A 22,693-nucleotide genomic window follows, 5' to 3' on the forward strand; every position below is an offset into this window, starting at 1 on the left:
CTTTTTTTTTTTTTCTTTCTTCTTTCGTTTTTTTCAAATAGTCATCCTAATAGGTAAGAAGTTGTATCTCATTTTGTTTTAATTTGCATTTATCTAATGACGAGTGACACTGAGGCTTTTTTCATGAAGCTTGTTGGCCATTTGTGTATCTTCTCTGGAGAAATGTCTACCCTAGTTCTTTCTCCTTTTTTGAATTGAGTTGTTTTGTTTTCTCGCTGCTAAGTTATAGGAGTTCTTTATCTATTCTGGATATTAATTCCTTAACAGAAATATAATTTACAAATATTTTCTCCCATTCTGTGGGTTGTCTTTTCACTCTTTTAATTTTTATTTATTTATCTATTTATTTATTTATTTATTTTGTTGAGATGGAGTTTTGCTCTTGTTGCCCAGGCTGGAGTGCAACAGAATGATCTCAGCTCACCACAACCTCTGCCTCCCAGGTTCAAGTGATTCTTCTGCCTCAGCCTCCCAAATAGCTGGGATTACAGGCATGCACCACCACACCTGGCTAATTTTGTATGTTTAGTAGAAATGGGGTTTCTCCATGTTGGTCAGGTTGGCCTTGAACTCCCGACTTAAGGTGATCCGCCCGCCTCAGCCTCCCAAAGTACTGGGATTACAGGTGTAAGCCACTGCGCCCGGCCTATTTGTTTACTTATTTTTATACAGAGTCTTGCTCTGTTGCCCAGGCTGGCGTGCAGTGGCACAGTCTTGGCTCATTGCAACCTCCGCCTCCCAGGCTCAAGTGATTCTCCTGCCTCAGCCTCCTGAGTAGCTGGGATTACAGGCACCCACCACCATGCTTGGCTAATTTTTTTGTGTTTTTATTAGAGACAGGGTTTCACTATGTTGGCCAGGCTGGTCTCGAACTTCTGACCTCAGATGATCTGCCCGCCTCGGCCTCCCAAAGTGCTGGGATTACAGGCGTGAGCCACCGCGCCCAGCCCTTTTCACTCTTTTAGTAGTGTCCTTTGGTGCACAAGTTCTGTATTTTGATGAAATCTAATGTATCTGTTTTTTTCTTTTGTTGCCTGTGATTTTGCTGTCATATTCTAGAAATCATTGTGAAGTCCAATGTCATGAAGATTTTTCCCTGTGTTTTCTTTTAAGAGTTTTACAGTGTTAACTCTTAAGTTTAGGTCTTTGGTTCATTTTGAGTTAGTTTCTGTATATGGCATAAGGTACGGGTCCAGTTTCATTATTTTGTATGTGGGACTATCCAGTTTTTCCAGCACCATTTATTGAAAAGATTATCCTTTCCCCACTGAATGGTCTTGGAACCCTTGCTGACAATCAGTTTACCATATATGCAAGGGTTTATTTCTGGGCTCTATTCTATTCCACTGGTCTAGATGTCTGTTCTATTGCATTTAAATAAGTATACAGGGGCCAGGCGTGGTGGCTCATACCTGTAATCTCAGCACTTTGGGAGGCCAAGGCAGGCAGATCACCTGAGGTCAGGAGTTCAAGACCAGCCTGGCTAACATGGTGAAACCCCATCTCCACTAAAAAATACAAAACTTAGCATGTCATGGCACGTGCCTGTAATCCCAGCTACTCAGGAGGCTGAGGCAGGAGGATCACTTGAACCAGGGAGGTGGAGGTTGCAGTGAGCGAAGACCATGCCACCAAACTCCAGCCTAGGCAACAAGAACGAAACTCCATCTCAAAAAAAAAAAAAAAAGTATATGGGGACTGGATGCAGTGATTGACACCTGTAATCCTAGCATTTTGGCGGGCCGATGGGGAAGGATTTGCCTGAGCCCAAGAATTCTAGACCGGCCTGGGCAACATGACCAGCTGCTGTCTCTATTTTTCAAAAAAGAAGCGTATGGTTTCTTCCAACCTCTTGTACTTATACCGTTCCCTCAAAGAGAAGGAGAATGAGGAGGAAAAGTCTCAAACACAAAGGAATTTGATGTTATGGTGTCCTGGGTTTGAATGTTCTGAAGATGCCAGTAGATGAGCATGAAAATGTCAGGGTTGGGCAAACATTTTATTCTGTCTTGAACTCATCCCCCCTTAATATCTTAGGTACAACCATTCTCTACATTTTCTCTCTGTGCTACTAAACTTAGAGGACCCAAGTCAGGATTGGGAGGAGACTGATTTTGTATGTGTTTGGCCTTTACTGTAGAAGAAAAAGAACTGCAATTAGGCCAGGCACAGTGAGTGGCTCACGCCTGTAATCCCAGCACTTTGGGAGGCAGAGGCAGGTGGATCACGAGGTCAGAAGTTCGAGACCATTCTGGCCAACATAGTGAAACTCCATCTCTACTGAAACTACAAAATATTAGCCGGCTGTGGTGGCGGGCGCCTGTAATCCCAGCTACCAGGGAGGCTGAGGCAGGAGAATCGTGTGCACCTGGGAGGCGGAGGTTGCAGTGAGCCGAGATTGCGCCATTGCACTCCAGCCTGGGCAACAGTGCGGGGAAAAAAAAAAAAAAAGAACTGCAACTAATCAACATTTATTTATTGAGCACAACTTATGTGAGGCACTATAACTTACATAAGTTGTGCTCAACTCATGGTGGCTTATAGTCTATCGGGTGGTATATATATCAAGGCGTGACTTGTTACTTGGAGACAGAGAAATGCAAATTGAAGTAGTTGGCAAAATATCCTAAGGTGGGGTCTTTTGGTTTTGTTAAAGAAGAAGAAATTCAGATTCAGGAATGAATGAGGAGAAAACTGGGAATGAAACAGGCAGGAAGGAGTAAGCTATCTGGGACAGTGCAGAGGACTTTCTGACCAGATCAGACGGTGTGTGGGGAGGAAAGAACAACTGGATAGGTGAGGTGGGGCCAAATTATGGAGGATTTTTAAATAACCAGGCAAAGGAATGTGTACTCGATTTAGTAGACAGTAGAAAACTCAAAAGTGGTTTATTTTTTTTTACACAGTCTCACTCTGTCGCCCAGGATAGAATGCAGTGGGGCAATCTTGGCTCACTGCAACACCTCCACCTTCTAGGTTCAAATGATTCTCCTGCCTCAGCCTCCCAAGTAGCTGGGACTACAGGCACGTGGCACCATGCTTGACTAATTTTTGTATTTTAGTAGAGATGGGATTTCGCCATGTTGGCCAAGCTGGTCTTGAACTCGTGGCCTCAAGTGATCTGCCCGCCTCAGTCTCCCAAAGTGCTGGGATTACAGGCGTGGGCCACTGTACCCAGCCTCAAAAGTTTTTAAATGACGTGATTTTTTTTTTTTTTAATGGAGGGGTGGGGCACAGTTTTAGGTAGGTTGGTTCAGGAAGGGATGCAATATAGATTAGAGGGGAGGAATTGATTCAGTTCTCAGAGAACTTCCCTGGAAAAGAAAGTCATAGATCTTTGCCCCAAGCCCAATGCCAAGCTGAGGTATATTTCACGACGTTTCTGATTGAAATCTACCGACAGAAAATACACTGGATCTAAGATCTTGTGAGATCTTGCCCAAGCTTGACCCGGCCCACTAACCTTTTGTGCTAATGGCATGAAATGCCCACACTTGGTTCTGGTTTGGGCTGGCACCCTCCCCGGCTTGCCTCACTGTGGTGCCATGTTTCCAAAGCTTCCACACCCCAGAAAGGGCTGTAACTTTAGTTTCCTCATTTTTACAAAAGGTCAGGTTTTCAAAAGCTTGGACTAGCTGGGATTTGTCTCTGTTGCTGAAGATACATGAAAAGTGGGGGACATTGCAGTTGACCTTTGGGGCCTTCTCTCCACCCCCGCCCCCACCTCCATCACCCCAGAGCTGAGCCTCCTCAGGGTCTAATACTCTTCATACAGCGGTTTCTCACACTGCTGAAAATTACCTGTGACTCATGCAAGTGGTTCAGGCTGCTCAGTCCCAGACAGGAATGTTGAGTCTTGCCAGCGGACATGTTGGGGTCCCAAGAAAGAGAGAGCAAGTGTCCTGTGGGCTGGAATCAGGGGAGATGCACAGACACCCTGTGAACATTCCAGAGTGCAGGGCTGAGGAATGGCCTGAGAGGCAGATTGCCCTGTGGTCAGAGGCTAGCTGCCATTTTACCCTCCCTTCCCTGCCCAAACACTCCTGACACTGGAATTTCATCAAATGGCTACCGTGTTTGGTTTTCAACCAGGACAAACAAAGAAAAGAGATTTGTTTTCCTGTCTGCTTTTGCTGAATGGAATCTCTGATTCTAATTACCAGCGTGCCTTAGACACCCTGGGGCTGGTTAGGACTTTAAAACCTACGCACACGGGACTCTCGGCTTCACTGAATCTTTTTCCATATCCTGAGTCCGAGTTCAAACTTCATCCTCCTGGTCCCCCATGTGCCTTCAATCTCTGATTAATTCTCCAGTCAACTTCCTGCTAATAGTCCACCCACAAACTGCTATTTCAGCTGAACTTTCCCAAAACTTGAGCATCCTCACCAAATATCTTGGACTTCCTCACAACCTGGTTATCGTCTCATCTGCCTGCCTTTCTGGAATCATTTTGAAGTGTTAAAAAAAAAATCTCTAATTTTCAAGGGCATGCAGGAAACGCAGCCCCTAAGGAGCACTGCAGAAATCTGGAGTTCTACTCTGTTTATGCCTACATCTAGCCTTCCAGGAGTTTCAGATAGTGTCTCGGAAACATTCTAAATTGAAAATGGGGTGAGGAGCAAGAAAGGGGATTGTGAATTACAATTACAAACAGTACACACATAACACAGGGACCGTCTTTGCATTTCTCATCTCTGATCCCAAGGATCAAGAGGTAGAGGCAGGCCTGGCGCGGTGGCTCACGCCTGTAATGCCAGCACTTTGGAGGCCGAGGCAGGCGGATCACGAGGTCAAGAGATAGAAACCATCCCAGCCAACATGGTGAAACCCCCGTCTCTACTAAAAATACAAAAATCAGCCGGGCGTGGGGGTAGCGCCTGTAGCCCCAGCTACTCGGGAGGCTGAGGCAGGAGAACCGCTGGAACCCGGGAGGCGGAGGTTGCAGTGCACGCCACTGCACTCCAACCTGGTGATGGAGCGAGACTCCGTCTCCAAATAAGTAAATAAAGTTAAAAAAAAAAAAAAAAAAAAAGTAGAGGCAGCTCTCAGGTGAGTAAATTCGCAGATGCCCACGCATGTCTGGAACATACCCCAGGGGTCATTAGAGACACCCAGCAGAGGTGGGAGGATCTTCCGTTTGGTTTTCTTTCAGAACGTTTGTCCGGAGAGCATCCGGTTCTGTTACATGCATATCCACCGCCGTCTCCAAATTGCTAGGTTGCGCACAGTACTCAGTGCCTGGCATTGAGTTAGAAATAGAAAATGAGCTGGCGAGTCCGGCCCAAGGCTATGACAGGGGCCATTACTGAGCCCGTTCCCCACCAACCTTTCTGCTGTTTAACTGCGTCTCCTCCTTCCCCTCCAGATCCCAAGGGCTTGACTCCTACCTCTTCTAAGGCATTTTGAAACGTTTGCAAATGCACCCTTGATCCTAGCACGTACTTAAGCAGCAGCTCCCCCCAGAACATCTGGCGTGAAGTTGACTCCTTCTTCCTCCCCCGCCATGTGCGTCTGTGCACAGGGCCCGAAGCCTGCTGGGGAGGGCACGAGGTGGGGCTGGGGCATCTCCGCAGGGAGCCCGCCGCCCTGCCCAGGGCGCACACCCCCAGCCTTTGAGGGAGGAAACTGAATGGGGCCGGCGGCTGCCTCTCTCTGGGATTTGCATTATACAGGCTATATTTAGAAGGCCGGAGCGGTGGCTCACGCCTGTAATCCCAGCATTTTGGGAGGTCGAGGCGGGCAGATAACCTGAGGCCAGGAGTTCCAGACCAGCCTGGTCAACATGGTGAAACTCCGTCTCTACTAAAAATACAACAAAACTAACCAGGCGTGGTGGCCGGAACCTGCAGTCCCAGCTACTCCGGAGGCGGAGGCAGGAGAATCTCTTGAACCCGGGAGATGGAGGTTGCCAAGATCACACCACTGCACTCCAGCCTAGGCAACTAACCAAGACTCGGTCTCCAAAAAAAAAAAAAAAACAAAACAAAACAAAATCACCACAAAACAGAATGAAAAAAAAATAGAAGCAGCTTTCCTGCTGATAGAAAGCAGTGGCCTACTCTGCTATAATTACAACTGAAGAGTCACTTTCTTTCAAAAACTCTATTTTCAGATGTTTACCACTTTCTTTAAAAAGGAAAAAAAATTTGCCTCAAAGGCAGGCAGTCCCCAGGGCATTTCTGGTCTCCTGGGGAAGGAACCTAAGAGCGGTTTGGTAAAATTCCATTTTGCTATCTTGGTGTTACCTAAGGACAGGAACTGAGGTGGGGCTTTGGTGACGGCAGGGACTGAAGAGTGTTCTTTTTCGTCGTCCAGGGTGTCCAGTTGTTTGGTTTTCTTGGGCCACACTGGAAGAATTGTCTTGCCCCACACATAAAATACAGTAACACTATGATAAACTCAAAAAAAAGTCGCAGAAAAACTTCATATATATATATTTATATGTATCTATAAAATTTTGTTGTTGTTGTTGTTGGGACGAAGTTTCGCTCTTGTCGCCCAGGCTGGAGTGCAGTGGCGCAATCTCAGCTCATCGCAACCTCTGCCTCCTGGGTTCAAGCGATTCTCCTGCCTCAGTCTCCTGAGTAGCTGGGATTACAGGCATGCGCCACTGCACCCGGCTAATTTTGTATTTTCAGTAAGATGGGGGTTTCTCCATGTTGGTCAGGCTGGTCTCAAACTCCCGACCTCAGGTGATCCGCCTACCTCGGCCTCCCAAAGTGCTGGGATTGCAGGCGTGAGCCACCAGCCCGACCAAGAACTCATAAAGTTTTAAGAAAATTTACGAATTTGCTTTGGGCTGCGTTCAAAGCCGTCCTGGGCTGCACGGGGCCCACAGGCTATGGGTTGGACAAGCTTGCTAGACTGTCATGAAGTTTTGAGTAGGTGAATTGTGTGGAGAGACCTGGAAGACAGGAATCCTGGGTTGTGTTGGACTCTCCCCGCCATTGGACCTGTGCTCCCTCCACCCAGGTAGCATGGCAGTGGCCAGTGGAGAAGGGAGCCAGACTGCCTCGGTGCAAATCCCAGGCTCCTAGTCCTGTGGACCACTTACTCCTTGGGTGAACTTGGGAAGCTCCTCATCCTTTAGGCCCCAGTTTTCCCCCGTGTCAAATGAAGATAATAACGGGGCCTACGTCGTAGGATCGTTGTGAGGATGAAGTGAATTAGCACATGAAAAGAGTGTCGTTACCAGAAAGGGGTCCCGATCCAGACCCCAAGAGACGGTTTTTCGGATCTTGTACAGTAACTCTGGGCTGTTCCATAAAGTAAAGTGAAAGCCAGTTTACTAGAGGAGTAAAGCAACACAAGAGCGGCTACTCTATAGGCAGAGCGACGCTGAGGCTGCTGGTTGGCCATTTTTATGGTTATTTCTGGATCGTATGCTAAATAAGGGGTGAGTTATTCATGAGTTTTTTGGGAAGGAGATGGAGATTTTCCCCCTCCCCCAACTGAGGACTCCTCCTTCTTTTAGACGGTATAGGATAATTTCCAGGTGTTGCCGTGGCATTTGTAAACTGTCATGGGGCGGGTGGGAGTGTCTTTTAGCATGCTAATGTATAATTAGCGGATAATGGGCAGTGAGGACAACGGAAAGTCGCTTTCATCGCCATGTTGATTTTGGGGGGTTTTGGTCGGCTTCCTTACTGCATCCTGCTGCATCAGCAGGGCCTTTGTGACCTGTATCTTGTGCTGACCTCTTACCTCATCCTGTGACTAAGAATGCCTCACCTCCTGGGAATGCCACCCAGCAGGTCTCGGCCTCATTTTGCCAGCCCCTATTCAAGATGGAGTCACTCTGGTTCGAATGCCTCTGACATAGACACATATTATATAGGCATTACCATGGTTTTGTGTTTTGCTTTCCCTGTCTGTAAAATTAGGAAATGCTGTTAATGGTTATGTTGGTCACTCTGTACCAGAGCCAGGAAGAGTGTCCATTGTGTGCCAGACACTCCTTGTAGGTGATGCTGTGAGGAGACGCAGAAGCAAGGAAAGAACTGGCTCCTTCCTACGTACTCTGAGATCTCTGTGAGGAGCCTTCCCCCTTCCCCTCTAGGAAGACTGCTCATGGAGATCTCAGACTACATGCGAAGGGGAAACATCCACACCCAGTTTTCCCTGGTGGAAAGGTGTGACACAGAAGTCTTCCAGAGGCTCGTGGCCCCTTCTCCACCCAGAGCAGCATCTCAGCTCAACCTGGGGAGCCAATAAAGCGGTGCAGGGATCCTGCAGGCTCTGGCAGACTCAGCCTTGACCTTTGGATCCAGCTCTCTGTCCCCATGGCCAGTCTTCTCACTCCCAGGCCTTCTGTCTGGCACAGGGTGTGAAGGAGGAGCCAGGGGGCAGGGCGGGGAGGATGAGGCAGGGACAGGGACAGCACAGGAAGGACTTGGCCTAGCCGATTGAGATTTTTTTTCTTCTTCTTCTTTTTGAGACAGCGTCTCGCTCTGTCGCTCAGGCTGGAGTGCAGTGGCCCAGTCTTGGCTCACTGCAACCTCCACCTCCCGAGTGCAAGTGATTCTCCTGCTTCAGGCACCCAAGTAGCTGGGATTACAGGCGTGCACCACTGTGCCCAGCTGTCGCTGAGATTTTGGCAGGGGTCTCTTGAGCAGCTAATGGGCTCCTGTCACTGTGCCCAGTCTGTCCCAGGCCTTTCTGGCTCCACTTAAGCCTGGTCTTCCGGCCCCACACTCAGAGCCCAGGTCTGGGCACAGTAGTGCCATCCTTAGTGTGTGTGGTATGCTGCAGCTGTGCCCACAAAGTCTGCCCCGGCCTCTCATGAACACCCAACCCGTTTGAGGCTTCAGTAATTAGAATTTTCCTTGCTTCACTTTATCTAAATCCTATCAAACTTGTCAAGGAGGCTACCTCAGTCTCACCTCCTCCAAGAAGTCTTCTCTGATTGCCCAGCAGACATCAGTCTCACTATCTTAAGTTTCCTAGTTCTCTATTTCACTCATTTAGAAATTGGAAATGTAGACATGTACTTAATTATATTCTCAAAAAATATTTGACCCCCTGTTTGATCGCAAGAAAGCGGGGATGGGTGTTGGGGCATCCATGAAAATACAGGACAGGATCTTCTAACAAGAAGCTTAAATTCCAAAAGGATGAAAAAAATTCTAAAGGCATGGCCTAGAAAATTCCTTATTGCCATATGTTGCTTTTTAGGTTGGATGCTATGAGTTAATTCAAAAATCATAGTTAACAGTTGTTAGGTGCTTGCTATGGGCCATTACTGTATTTAGCACTTTACACAAATTATTTTATTCAATTAATGTATTTTTTTGAGATGGGGTCTGGCTCTCACCCAGGCTGGTATACAGTGGTGTAATCACAGCTCACTGCAACCCTGAACTCCAAGGTTCAGACAACCTTTCCGTCTCAGCCTTTTGAGTAGCTGTAACTGCAGACGTGTCTTACCACACCTGGGTAATCTTTTAATTTTTGTAGAGACAGGGTCTCGCTATGCTGCCCAGGCTGGTCTTGAACTCCTGGGCTCTAGCAATCCTCCCGCCTCAACCTCTCAAAGTGCTGGGATGACAGGCACGAGCTACTGCACCAAGCTAAGTTATTTTATTTAACTCTTCAGAGTATCCCATTTAGTAGATACTATTATTATTATTCCTACTTTAGAGATGAGGAAACTAAGGGGCAGAAAGTTTGAGTGACTGCCTAGTATCAGCTAGTGAGAAAGCCAGGATTTGAGCCAGGCACCCTGACTCCATTGTTTATACCGTTAACCACAGCGCCAGATTTCTTCTGTGTTTCACTTTTTATGTTCAGCTAGAGTGAAACTCTTAAGTCCTGGAGAGCCCTGTGGCACTTAGTGCATCAATGCCTTTGTAGGTAGGAAGGAGGCTCTGGTAGGAGGTAGTCAATATTCAGGGATGCCTTGATGATCAGGCCCTGCGGCAGAGAGAAGAGAGTGTCCAAAGTTTCTTAGTTCTGGGCAATAGAATTGGGAAAAGCAACCAGGAGTCCAGCACCTAAATATTGCTGTATACTAACTCTTAGCTCCCACTACCTCCTTGTTAACGCAGCTCTTTTTCCAGGCCTACACCATGGTTCCCGTGAATGTAGCCAGCAGATGGGCTTCTTATGAATACCTCTTCACTGGGTGGACACAGGCCCATTAGGAACAGGCCCAGAGGCCTAGTGACTTCAGACTAATGCTTGCCAGGACCAGTGAGGTCAAAACATTACCCAGAACTGAGGCTTGATATCCTGTCTCGAGGACAGACTCATCCCATCCTATCTGCCGAGTTATAGTGATTGTACTTCTGAGAGAACAGGGAACACTTCAGGCAAGAAAATATCAGTCCTCATTCAAAAGGAATGATTGTCCTAAATTTAATGAAACTCTTACAGCCGAATCCCTCACCTATCATGATATCTGTTTATTTCATATTCATTATCATCTACTTGGTACGAGAAACTGTGGCTTCCTCCCCGTAAAGGAGGTGATTCCAGTTTTAGACACACATATCTACAAGATGAGTCATAGGATAATGATTATCCTATCAACCATTTATTAAAAATTGCTTATCCATTCCCTCTGTGCTAATAAGTGCTTTGATAGACTCTCGTTTAGTCTTTAAAGCAAATCGATATAATTTTTCCACATGGTGGACCAAGCTCTGAGAAGGTACTTTATAGTGGAGTCTGCTCCTAACAACTATACTGTCCTTCTATACTGTCCGTGAGAGGTCCAGACGGTGAGGACTATGGAGAACAGAGGCCAAGGTCCCTACTGGCTTAGTTGACCAGAAGTAGCTTGCTGGACAAGGCTCCTGTAGTTGTTCCCTCTTCTCATACCCCTACCCAATGCTTTCTTTTTCTTCAATGTAGCCTCCAGAGAACTCCCAATTAATTTTTCTAAGATACAGCTATGATCACCACAAGGCTGGTCTTGAACTCCTGGGCTCAAGCAATCCTCCCGCCTCAACCTCTCAAAGTGCTGGGATGAAACCTTCCGCTCAAAAACCTTCAGCGATTCCCCTAAACTTCCCAAACTACTCTTCAGCCTGAAATGCAAAGTCTTGACTTCACCTTGGCTTTCTGACCTTCTCTCTGTCTACTCCCTCTCCCTATGTTCTTGCCAAATAGAACTATTTGCTAGTCTGCAGGTAGGTCCGCCCTGCTGCTTCCAAGGCTCTTGGCATACCATTCCTACCACCTAGAATGCCTGTTCTTCATCTTTGTCTCTCTAACTCTTACCCATCCTTCAGTGTCCAGCTCAAATATCACTTGCTACATGATAGTTACTAAGCTAGGGCAGTAACTTTTTTTTTTTTTTTTGGGACAGAGTCTCGCTCTGTCGCCCAGGCTGGAGTGCAGTGGTGCAATCTCGGCTCACTGCAACCTTCATCTCCTGGGTTCAAGGCAATTCTCCTGCCTCAGCCTCCCAAGTTGCTGAGATTACAGGCACACGCCACCACGCCTGGCTCAATGTATTTTTAGTAGAGACAGTTTCACCATGTTGACCAGACTGGTCTTGAACTGCTGACCTCAGGTAATCTACCTGCCTCAGCCTCCCAAAGTGCTGGGATTACAAGTGTGAGCCACTGTGCCTGGCCATATATATTTTTTATACCATGTGTTGTGGTTTATATGTCATTTCCTCTACTAGACAGCAAGCTTCTTGAAAGTGAATCCAGATTTCATTCATTCATATATTTACCCATATTCCAGTATCCTGGTATATCTTTGTATTTTTCTGTATCCCCATACACTAGTATCCTAACCTAATTAGAGTTCTGTAAATATCTATTGGATAAATTGATTTTTAAAATCAAAGAGTGAAATACGTAAGCAGAAGGACTGGTCTTCCCTGCCAATCTTCCTTTGAAGTGCTCATACCTTTACACGTAGGTTTAGAGTCCTACAAAGCTCAGAGAGAATGGAACCCAGCAGGGTAACATCGTAGAGAACAATGAGTCATTTGCATAGTACGTTGTAGAGTAAGAGGATGGGACGTAGAGTTCAGGGTGAGGGTAGAGGAAGGGCTGTAATAGCAAAAAATGAATTTCATTATTTGTCTTTTGCTTTTGTTTTTGAGACAGAGTCTCGCTCTGTCACCAAGGCTGGAGTGCAGTGGTGTGATCACGGCTCACTGCAGCCTTGACCTCCTGGGCTCAAGGGATCCTCCTACCTCTGCCTCCTGAGCAGCTGGGACTACAGGCATGTGCGCCACCACACCTAGCTACTTTTAAAATTTTTTGTAGAGACAGGGTCTCACTATGTTGCCCAGTCTGGTCTTGAACTCCTGGGCTCAAGCGATCCTTCTGCCTCAGCCTCCCAGAGTGCTGGGATTACTGGCATGAGCCACCATGCCCAGCCTCACTCTTTGAAATATTGCCCAACATTCTGGTATTTGAATTCACCTCCCTTGCCTGGTGCACATTGTGGCACCCCAGCCAAACCTAGCAGCCTGGCCTGTCACTAGTAAACCCCAGATCCCTTCCTAGCCTATCGCCTCTCACTCATCCCAGGGTACGTGCTGGTTGCAGACTAAGTCCAAGAGCGGATTTGAACTCAAGCTGGTAAATCACAACTGGACTTTTAGATTCAGAGTTTGGATGATGAGAAAAGTGAGGTTTTGAGTGGGTGGGAAGAAACCTTCCCTGATTTTGGCTGGTACATTCGGAGACTCACAGCACTAACAGACCGGGCAGGCTGGCGGGGCAGGAGCCCTGGGGAAAGGTGTGTTCACGCAGGGCCTGAGGTGAAAGGAGAGCTGTACGTGTAGCCGTGGGGGAGGGGGACGGAGGCTGGGAGATCCTTCCTAGGGATGGGAGCCGCTTTCCACTTCAAGAACCGCAAGTCTGCAGGCTCACAGCTCCTAGGACAGAAACTTACAAAACTGTCACTGTCAGGAGGGACTGCTGGGTCTCAGGTGGACTCTGTTCCTGAGCCCCTCTCTTGCTTCCATTCACCTTGCACCAGCTGCGCAGAGAACCTAGCCTTGAGCTGATGTCTGCCTTTGAAGTATTGCAGCTGAGTGCGTGCTGTCTGTGCTGACCTGGTCTTCCAAAATCTAAGAAGCCTACAACAGCCTTTTGGGAGATGGGACATGTGGAGGTCTCGTTACAAGTTCCATGGGACTTTTAGAGCTTAGATCTATGGACAACTAAGGAAAGGCAAATTTAAACTTGTTGGAAGCAATCCACACAAGAGCAGGTTTTCCTAACCTGGGCCGGGGTCTCCATACATTCCCAAGGGAGTCCGTGTGACTTCAGGAGGTGATGAACCTGCTGAAATTATGTGACAAGTTATTCACGAAAAAATTAAAATTAAAAAAAAGAAAAGTTATCCGTGTGTGGCTGCATCTAGGGTGGGGTAGGGGGTCCGTCACCTTGACCAGATTCTGAAAGGGTCTGTGACCTGAAAAGTTAAAGCCACACATTTTTCTAGAGGATGAAGCTGGGAACTGGGTGTCAGGGGAGTTAGAAGGACATTCTGACTCCTCCCGCTTCCCATGTGCTGCAAACATGTGTGCAGTAGGAAACCATGACAAAGACTAGGAAGTGGCAAAAAAGCACTTCTTAAAAAGGCCTTTAAACAGAATCCTGAGCATTTCCCAGATTTTCTTATAAAAGTTGTCTTCCTCTCTGTAAGTGACCCACTTTCTTCCCTTCCTTCCTTTCTTTCTTCCTTTCTTTCTCTCTTTCTTTCTCTTTCTTCTTTCTCTCTTTCTCTTTCTTTTTCTTCTTCTTTCTTTTTTTTTTTTTGACAGGGTCTCACCCTGTCACCCAGGCTGGAGTACGGTGGTACAATCACAGCTCACTGCAGCCTCAAACTCCCTGGATCAAGCAATTCTCCCATCTCAGCCTCCCAAGTAGCTGGGACTACAAGTGTGTGCCACCATGCCTGGCTAATTTTCTAAAAATTTTTATAGAGATGGGGGTCTCCCTACACTGCCCAGGCTGGTCTTGAACTCCTGGGCTCTAGCAATCCTCCTGCCTCAGCCTCCCAAAGTGCTGAGATTACAGGTGTGAATCACCATGCCTGATTGTACGCTACTCTTTCTTACTTGTCTCTCCTTCTAGTTTGTCTTCACTGCCACAGGGGAACCTCTTCTAGTCGCTGCTATTTCTTCAAGAAGGATGTGAGGCTAGAGACCCAGGACTGCTTGTTTGTTTGGTTGGACTTAGGAGCCATGTCCAGGAAGGACTGAGTAAGTCTTTCATCTCATCCAGTGGTAGCCAAACTTTTCAAGCCTGAGAACCTCTTTAAGACTTCAAAACCTTGGCCGGGAGCGGTGGCTCATGCCTGTAATCCCAGCCCTCTGGGAAGCCGAGGTGGGTGGATCACCCAAGGTCAGGAGTTCAAGACCGGCCTAGCCAACGTGGCAAAACCCCATCTCTACTAAAAATACAAAAATTAGCCGGGCATGGTGACGCACACCTGTAATCCTAGCTACTCGGGAGGCTGAGGTGGGAGAATTGCTCCAACCTAGGAGGCAGAGGTTGCAGTGAGCCAAGATCATGCCACACTGCACTCCAGCCTGGGTGACAGAGTAAGACTCCGCCTCAAAAACAAACAAACAAACTTCAAAACCATGTTTGGATCCTTCCAAGTAATTGTAATTGTACTTTTAGTATCTACAAATGAAAAACTGCATGCTGATAAAAGCTACCATGCATTCAATAATACTTTTTACATCTATCTTAAAAATGATAGCAGCATCTCTGTGCATTTGACAAACAGCACAGCCTTTCTGTGTGAGATGCATCATCTATTTGTTCTCTAGGCAATGTTTGCTGTGCATCTGGATTCAGGGACCCCATACTCTCTGAGACCCTCTCCCCTTCCCGCAAAGTGGGGATCGCTGGTCTAGTTTAAGCTGTTTATTTTATAGATGGAGAAGCTGTGGTCTAGGAAAACAAAATTCCTAGTGAAGTAGTTTGGGGCCCGTTTCCATCCAAGTCCCTTGGCTATGTCCTGGGCCCATTGCAGGATGCCCACGAGCCATAGAATGGACACCCGGCGACGACATCCAGTTTCCCACTCCCGCACTGCCTGCGCTCTCCCCTCACTAGGAGGTGTCCAAAGGGCACCTGAGGGATGAAAGGACGCTTCAGGGCTTGCCCGATCTGAGAAACAGTCAGATAAGAGGGCGAACCGTGGAACACCAGGCCCTGGCAACAAACTGGAGCACAAAGCCATGACGTGGCTGCCGTGGGCTGAGGGTGCCAAGCTGGGAGCTAAGCCCTCCCTCACTTAGTCCTCACTATAACCCTGACTGTTAAGGAACATTATCTTCACTTTACAGATGAGGAAACTGAAGCTTAGAGAGGTCAATGACAGTGTCACACTGTTACTAAAAGCTGCAGAGATAGGATTCAAAGCCAACTCTAAATCCAGACCCTGACATGGTAGTCACTATGCAATACAACTTTATGCAAGGCTGCTGGGCTCAGGATACTTGGGGCTTCTTTAGGATCAAGTAATTTTGCTACCTCTTTACCCAAGGAATCATTCTAAACCCAGCCCCAGCTCACCAAGAATGTGTAAGTCCCTCTCTTCCAGGAGACTATCTGCAGCACTAAGCATCCTGGCCACATCCTGGAAGGGCCCAGGAGGACTCCACAGGCAACACGCAACCCTTGCAGGACACAGCGTTCTTTACGTTCTAATTCTAGCTCACAGCCTGTGTACAGAGGTAGAAAGGGTGAGTTCCTGTGCTCATTCCCACCTCTCTCCTCAGTTCACACACTGACTGCAGGGTGTGCGGCTGTATACAGATTGCGCCACTCCATGAAGCTCTTGAGAACTAGATGAACCCACACGGATTCTTCTCATTCCCACTGAAGCATGTTCTCTTTGGCCACTAACATAGCTGCTGCCTTTTCTCTTTTTTTGAATCACATATGAGAGTCTTGTATCCCCAGGAAGCACCTTGCAAGCAGGCGCCAGGTCCTCAACATACTCTGTATCCCCTACCCCAAGTGCCCAGCTTAGGGCTGGACACACCATCAACTCCTGATAAATACTTGCCAGACTCTATCCAACGGTCCTGACCATAAACTGCCTCCCTCCTGGACCACTGCTTCTAGTCACTGCTCTCCTTAAAAGAAACTGCCGGCACCCCACTCCCCAACTATTTCTCCACAAGGCACGTGACCTTTCAAAGTTCTGGGATTTGGTCTTGTTGCCCTTTCAGAAAGAAGCCTGACCTTTCTGATAAGCTCTTGTTTGTGGGAGCCCATGGAGAAGACACGAGACCGGTTTCTCTGTACCTGAGCAGGGCTCTCTGAGAGCTCTGAGAGGCCGTTGGAGGCCTTGGCTCTAAACCATCCAAGTCTAGAGCCAAAGCCAGAGATGGAGGGAGTCGGGTGTTTGTGCTTCTCCACTCTTGCCACCTTCTCAAGGGCTCCTGGTAACCAAGTGTGTTTGCCTTTTGCTACCCCGGGAGGCTGAGAGCCTCCTTTTCTCTGCAGACGGAGACAGAACTTCTGCAATAAGAGGCAATTCGGCTCCTGATCTAAAACTGCAGTCTCCCTGGGGCCCGAGGCTCTGGCACTGTGACTGAAAGGGCCCCGGGCCACCGTGCTGTCAGACTGACCTTCACCGGGTCAACCCAGATCACTAACCAAAGCCTGCTGGTAGGATACATGCCTCTCTGAACCTCAGTTTCTTCCTCTGTAAAATAGACAGATCAGGCACAACCAATCTCTAAAGCCCTTCCTGTGGTTGCAAAGTCCCAAAACGCCTCTGGGCATTGAGTCCTAAAATGCTGTTCTGGGGTTCCGGAATGGCATACTGCCTTCTCAACACTCCCCCCTCACCCCTACCTCATTACCAACTCTCCATGGGACTTTTAACCACACACTTTTTTTTTGAGACGGAGTCTCGCTCTGCCGCCCAGGCTTCAGTGCAGTGGCCGGATCTCAGCTCACTGCAAGCTCCGCCTCCCGGGTTTACGCCATTCTCCTGCCTCAGCCTCCCGAGTAGCTGGGACTACAGGCACCCGCCAACTCGCCCGGCTAATTTTTTGTATTTTTTAGTAGAGACGGGGTTTCACCGTGTTAGCCAGGATGGTCTCGATCTCCTGACCTCGTGATCCGCCCGTCTCGGCCTCCCAAAGTGCTGGGATTACAGGCTTGAGCCACCGCGCCTGGCCAACCACACACTTTTAACCTTGGCATTGTCCAGCCAGGAGCTCCGACGGGTGCAGATGGTCCTACTGACAGATCAGGGTTGCTGCCACCTAGCACCCTAGAAAACTTCCAAAGGGGAAAGAGGAGGCTCTTGTGCAGTCTGACATTAAATCCGTAATCAGATTCCCCCTTATCCCTTTCAGACTATCAGAGTACGTTATTCACTGAATAATGTTAAAAACCGTCATAATAGCTGAAAATGTTACCTCTTCTTTATTGTTGATGGAGTGATTTTGCATCTATTATCTCATTGTAAAATCCTCATAATAATCCTATATAGAAGATAAGGATTGTTATTTCTATTTTGCAGCCCAGATAAACCGACCAACGTACCTAAGTTAGCCAACCAGAATGATAAAGCTGAGTGTGGATGCTCCGTGTCCTAAACAGAACCACAGAGACCTAGAAGCCAGGAGCAAAACCCACATCCTCTTGTTTTTTGTTTTTATTTTGTTTTTTTATTTTTTATTATATATATATGTTTTTTAATTTTTTAAACGATATATATATATATATTTCATCCTTCTGCAGTTTTTTTTGTTTTCTGAGATAGAGTCTCACTTTGTCACCCAGGCTGGAGTGCAGTGGTGCAATCACAGCTTACTGCAGCCTTGAGCTCCCAAGGTCAAGTGATCCTTGAGCTGATCCTCCCACGTCAGCCTCCCGAGTAGCTGAGACTATAGGCACACACAACCACACCCAGCTAATTAAAAAAAAAATTTTTTTTGACAGAGTTTTGCTCTTATTGCCCAGGCTGGAGTGCAATGCAAAATCTCGGCTCACTGCAACCTCTGGCTCCCAGGTTCAAGCAATTCTTCTGCCTCAGCCTCCCGAGTAGCTGGGATTACAGGCATGTGCCACCACACCTGGCTAATTTTTGTATTTTTAATAGAGACAGGGTTTCCCCATGTTGGTCAGGCTGGTCTTGAACTCCTGACCTCAGGTAATCTGCCCGCCTTGACCTCCCAAAGTGTTGGGATTATAGGCGTGAGCCACCATGACCGGCCTTTAAAATTTTTTTTATACAGATGGGGTCTTTCTATGTCGCCCAGGCTGGCCTTGAACTCCCGGGCTCAAGCAGTTCTCCCTCCTCGGCCTCCCAAAGTGCTGGAATTGCAGGCATGGGCCACTATGCCCAGACTTCCTTTTCTGGACACTTAACTTTGCTGTGAGAGAACTTGGTGTGAGCATTTGAAAGAATAACCTCAGTGTTATACAAATTATATGCAAATATCATGCAAACTTGGCTCTGGAGTGTTTGAACCAAGAACTTAGAAATATTTTACAAAGGAACAATGCAGGGTGGATTCTGTTCCTTCCCACAAGCAAGAACCAGAGGAAGCAGAAGAGATGGTGAAGGAAGAGGATATTGGGCCATTCCAGCCTGCCTTTTTTTAGCTCTGTTCTTTTTTTTTTTGAGATAGAATCTTGCTCTGTCGCCCAGGTTGGAGTGCAATGGTGAGCTCTCAGCCCACTGCAACCTCCACCTCCCGGTTTCAAGGGATTCTCCTGCCTCAGCCTCCCAACTGAGATTACAGTCACGTGCCAGCACGTCCGGCTAATTTTTGTACTTTTAGTAGAGGCGTGGTTTCACCATGTTGGCCAGGCTGGCCTTGAACTCCTGAGCTCAAGTGATCCGCCTGCTTCGCCCTCCCAAAGTGCTAAGATTATAGGTGTGAGCCACCTCGCTGGCTCTACTTTGTTTTTTCTTCTGTTTTGTTTGGTTGTTTGTTGTTTGTTGTTTTTTGTTGTTTTGAGACAGAATCTCGCTGTCACCCAGGCGGGAGTGCAATGGCGTGATCTTGGCTCACTGCAACCTCCGCCTCCCGGGTTCAAGCAATTCTCCTGCCTCAGCCTCCCAAGTAGCTGGGACTACAAGTGTAGCTGGAATTACAGGAATGCGCCACCACGCCCAGCTAATATTTTGTATTTTTAGTAATTTCACCATATTGGCCAGGCTGGGCTCGAACTCCTGACCTTGTGATCCTCCCACCTCAGCCTCCCAAAGTGCTGGAATTACAGGTGTGAGCCACCACGCCCGGCCTGTTCTTTCTTCTGATAACATCTGTGGGAGGGAGAGGGAGGCCTTCGGTCAGGTGGAGCCTGGGAAGACAGAAAAGAGCTGCCTGTGTTTGGTGCCATTCCCTTCCTCTTCTTGGCCTGTGGCTCTTGTTGAGTGAGGCAGGATACAGGAGCCCCCTGGAGAACCGAAGCTATGGATTTCCCTCATGAAGCCCCGTGCCCTTGGGCGTGGTGGGGACGTCAGTACACAGCTGGGGCAGAGGAGGGGTTCGGTCTCTCTGCGGTCTCTCCACAGGCCCAGGTCTCTGGTTCCTGCCCCAGAGGAGGCTCCCTGTGAGAAAGTGGCAGAGCTATTCTCTCTAGAAAGGAAAACACTGAAAATGGCTACCAAGGTAAACTATGTAACCACCTTAACTCAGTGAAGGAAAATGAGGTGATCCTTAAGGAAGTGAAGCAGGGCTGGGCGTGGTGGCTCAGGCCTGAAATCCCAATACTTTGGGAGGCCGAGGCGGGTGGATCACCTGAGGTCAGGAGTTCGAGACCAGCCTGGCCAACATGGTGAAACCCCGACTCTACTAAAAATATAAAAATCAGCTGGGCACTACAGCCTGGGCAACAGAGGGAGACTTTGTCTCAAAAAAATAAAAAATTTAAAAAAAAATAAATAAATAAAAAGTGAAACAAAGCCGGCATGGTGGCTCATGCCTATAATCCCGGCACTGTGGGAGGCTGAGGTAGACGGATTGCTTGAGCTCAGGAGTTTGAGACCAGCCTGGGCAACATGGTGAAACCCCATCTCACAAGAAATTAGCCAGGCATGGTGGCGCATGCCTGTAGTCCCGGCTACTTGGGAGGCTGAGGAGGGAGGTCCAGTTGAGCCTCCGGAAGGGAGAGGTTATAGTGAGCCGAGAGCGCACCACTGTACTCCAGCCTGGGTGACAGAGAGAGACCTTGTCTCAAAAAAACAAAACAAAACCCAACCAAACAAAAGAAAGTGAAGCAAGACTTTCATACACACAACTTGTTCCTACCCGGAGAAGCTGACCAGGTGAGCTCCGGGCCCCTCTCCTGTGACTTTGTATACCATCTGGTAGGCCCAGTCAGAAAGCGTGGCAGTCCTGAGGCAGGAAAGGCACTGGATGAGGCATGAGAAGCAGTTTTTTTTTTTTTTTTTTTTTTTTTTTTTTTTTTTCTTCCCCAAAATTTGTTTTTTTTTTTTTTTACTTTTTTTTTTTTTTTGGCTCTCCAATATAGTGACTTTCTGCTCTGAATCCACAGGGCAGCTGTGAGGCCATAGCAGACACCACTTCTCAGAAGATAAAACCACTTTGCTCTGGCTTACCGGATGCCAGCACTTTAAACAAATGATTACATTTAGTCCTCCTCTCTCTGTAAGATAGGAACTATTCTGAACTTCATTTTCCTCGGATGTCAAGGTCAACGTCACACAGCTAGCAGGTGGCAGGTCAGGGAGGTGACCCCAGAGCCTGCACTCCTGACCAGGGCACAGCACTGCCTCCACGTGAGAGCTGTGTGGATGGGACAGTGCCCAGAGAAAGAGGCACCTGGTGTTGGATGGACTTGAGTGTCAGGGCCCTGGGGTGAGCACGGCCTCTGGAGAACAAGTGACTTCAGGCTGACCTGTGAGGGAGAGGCCTCAGGCTGACCCGTGAGGGAGAGGCCCTTTCTTAGGAGGCAGGGCCGCGACCTCACTGCCCAGCAGAAGTTGCCCAATCTCTGTGGCTAAACAAAGAAAGCTGAGATGAGGAAACCAGAACATCCTGGGGAATGAGCACAGAGCACAGAAAACATGCCGATGCCAGCGGGGCTGAAGCTGGGAGTGCTCAGCCAGCCAGCCTTCTGCGTAGGAAACCCCCGGGGAGCTCAGAGACCTGTGAGAAGCAGCACAGCAGCCTGAGCCTTTTATCCTCCGGAGCTTGAGAGCCGCACAGGCAGCCCCTAATGACAAGGCCAGGAAGAAAGGGGATGTGGACGGCTATGCTTTGGCTAGGACACTTGCCTCATCAGCTGTCTTGGAGACGGGTCTGGAGGCAGAAGGAATGCTTGGGCCATGGATATGCAGGGGCAGGATTAGAAAGAAGGTTTCTCAGCACGTGGCCAAGGCTTTAGGGAGAAGCCTGGGAGGCCTTTGTGAGGGGAGGACATGCTCTGACTGCTGTGGGCTCTTCCCCCAGTGTCTTTCCTCTGTTGTCCTCTTAGCACGTCCCAGGCTTTACTACAACAACTTTGCTTAGGTTAGGGACCTAGGACAAGAATAGGGGGTGAACACAGTTTTTTTTTTTTTTTTTGAGATGGAGTCTTGCTCTGTCACCCAGGCTGGAGTGTAGTGGTGCGATCTCAGCTCACTGCAACCTCCGCCTCCCAGGTTCAAGCCATTCTACTGCCTCAGCCTCCCGAGTAGCGGGGATTACAGGCACCTGCCACCATGCCTGGCTAATTTTTGTATTTTTAGTAGAGGCGGGGTTCCACCATGTTGGCCAGGCTGGTCTCGAACTCCTGACCTCAGGTGATCCACCTGCCTTGGCCTCCCAAAGTGCTGGGATTATAGGCATGAGCCACTGCGCCCGGCTGAACACGCTTTTTTAAAGAACTGGAGGCAATGCTAGCTTTGCAAGTGCCTGAGATGCCAAGCTAAGCTTTTAGGGTCTTTGGATCCTTCATTGGTTCAACTAGGGATTCTTGTCTCCAGACTTAGGTCACATAAGATGCTACTGTGTAGAAAGGTGTCTCATTTTGGATAAATCTTAAAGGTACAAGAGAGGAGAACACTAGCAGTTTCCTGACACCACTCAGAAGTCTTGCTTCTAATTTATAAGTTGATAGCTAGGCTCATTTTGTAGTGAAGACCCTTTTCTTGGCATCATGGCCTCTTTCCTACTTGGAGAGGGAATGGGGTGGGTTTCCTGGTGCTGCCGTACGACTTGTAGCACTGTCACTGTCATTACCCCGGGGACCGGAGCAATCCCATTTTTCACTGTAACAAAGCTCACGCACAGATGATTGTCTAGATTCCATCTCCAAACATTTTGTTCTGCCACCACCCAACGACCCAGTCTTATGTTCTCCCAAGACCAATCCCCTGGACCTACACACACTCCTCTCTCTCATGCAGTCTAGAATATTCGGCAGAATGTCAGAAGTCACGAGGTGTAAACCGTAGTGGGATTAGTGACTTACAGGACTTACAGGACACAGCCTGGTTCCTCAGTGCAGCCTGACACAGTTTATCCCAATGGTCAGGTCGTTACCGTGGTCTTTGCTTCCTTCTTTCCTCCTCCCGCCTCTGTTCCTGGAGTTTTCCTGACTGCAGGACTTTTCTTCAAAATCTAGTCCAGGCAACCCTTTGAAATGGCAATGCAGTCCTGGTTTTTTATACTCAGAAATTTCCTTGAACCGGTCCTTTACCTTCCTGAGAACTTCCTTAACCCCAACAAATTATTATTATTATTATTATTATTTTTTTTTTTTTTTTTTTTTTT

General features: G+C 48.0%; 1 protein-coding gene and 1 long non-coding RNA gene across 2 annotated transcripts in view; one reads left to right on the forward strand and one right to left on the reverse strand.

Moving 5' to 3' along the window:
* The window catches only part of LOC108519525 (uncharacterized), a 14,790-nt gene extending 9,308 nt beyond the window's left edge, over window positions 1–5,482 (reverse strand). Inside the window, exons 1-3 of the long non-coding RNA XR_001882642.1 lie at window positions 5,391–5,482; window positions 4,161–4,194; window positions 3,802–3,909 (exon numbers count right to left, since the gene is read on the reverse strand). This is a non-coding gene — a long non-coding RNA (uncharacterized LOC108519525). The remainder of the gene's footprint in view (window positions 1–3,801; window positions 3,910–4,160; window positions 4,195–5,390) is intronic.
* The window catches only part of NINJ2 (ninjurin 2), a 95,811-nt gene that overhangs the window by 25,437 nt on the left and 47,681 nt on the right, over window positions 1–22,693 (forward strand).

The sequence above is a fragment of the Rhinopithecus bieti genome, unplaced genomic scaffold (genome assembly GCF_001698545.2).
Source record: "Rhinopithecus bieti isolate Rb0 unplaced genomic scaffold, ASM169854v2 scaffold_45617, whole genome shotgun sequence".
Lineage (NCBI taxonomy): Eukaryota > Metazoa > Chordata > Mammalia > Primates > Cercopithecidae > Rhinopithecus > Rhinopithecus bieti.